General features: G+C 30.0%; 1 non-coding gene across 1 annotated transcript; it reads left to right on the top strand.

Annotated features, from left to right (window-relative positions):
- The first annotated feature begins 292 nt into the window (after positions 1-292).
- Positions 293-365, top strand: TRNAR-UCU (transfer RNA arginine (anticodon UCU)). The gene has a single exon. It is a non-coding gene; the product is annotated as a tRNA-Arg (tRNA).
- Positions 366-1,009: the final 644 nt, after the last annotated feature.

Genomic DNA, 1,009 nt, shown 5'->3' with positions numbered 1-1,009 from the left:
ATTCCACTTAATATGTTATAAGAATAAATTGACGAGAAATCTACGTAAATTTTACTAATCTAGTAGTTAATTGCTAAGATACACTTAGTTTGTATAAAATTTTATTGCGTCTAGATAGTTCAAATACGTCTAGACACATTTATCTCAGAATACATGAGGTTAAATTTGTTCTAGATACATTTTATTTAAGTAGATTCACATATATCTGGGGATACATACAAATCTTATTCGCTACCCTTCCTCGTTACTTTATTAGATTATGTAAAATAATGGGTTAACTCAACAGCAAGCAGCGCCCATGGCCTAATGGATAAGGCGTCTGACTTCTAATCAGGCGATTGTGGGTTCGAGTCCCACTGGGCGTGTTATTTTTAAATTAATTAATGAGGCAAATTGCATTTTACACTCCTCTAAAAATTCAACTAAATTTTTAATTTAAAAAATATTACCTCACTCATCTTTTTATTTAGTATAAATGGTTATAGACCGGATTCGAATAAAAGAGGGATCAGATTCATTTAGTTAGATGGGGTCTGGAGTGATCAAAGAATTTGTAAGATAATTTTATAAAGTCACCGGTTATTTTTTTAAGTTAAAAATTCAGTTTATGAATTGATTTATTTATTTTAGTTTATTAGCAAAAAGGGTAATTATGCACCATTAGTTAGACGACGAGGGTATATGTTGGTATATATACCATAACTAAAATAAATTATAGTTAAAAATACAATAAACAAAAATGAATAAATAATCATTTTGGCTAAGGTGCGGATGTCTCCCTTTAAGGAGATTCAATGTGACATAATCTACATTGATCCAATAATATTTCTCTTGACTTGCCCCCTTCAGGATACAACTGTCCAACAATGCTCTAAAACTCACAACTCCGAATTAATTAAAGAGTTCAAAGCACCATAAAAAAGTGCATTCCTTAAACCTATCAAGATTTTAAGTAATTCCATTATGTATATAGTTGAAGACTTGAAATATTTGTTAACCCATGTGATCA

Source organism: Solanum lycopersicum, chromosome 3 (assembly GCF_036512215.1).
Source record: "Solanum lycopersicum chromosome 3, SLM_r2.1".
Lineage (NCBI taxonomy): Eukaryota > Viridiplantae > Streptophyta > Magnoliopsida > Solanales > Solanaceae > Solanum > Solanum lycopersicum.
The sequence above is the reverse complement of the archived record's forward strand: the minus strand, read 5'-3'. Positions and strand labels throughout refer to the sequence as shown.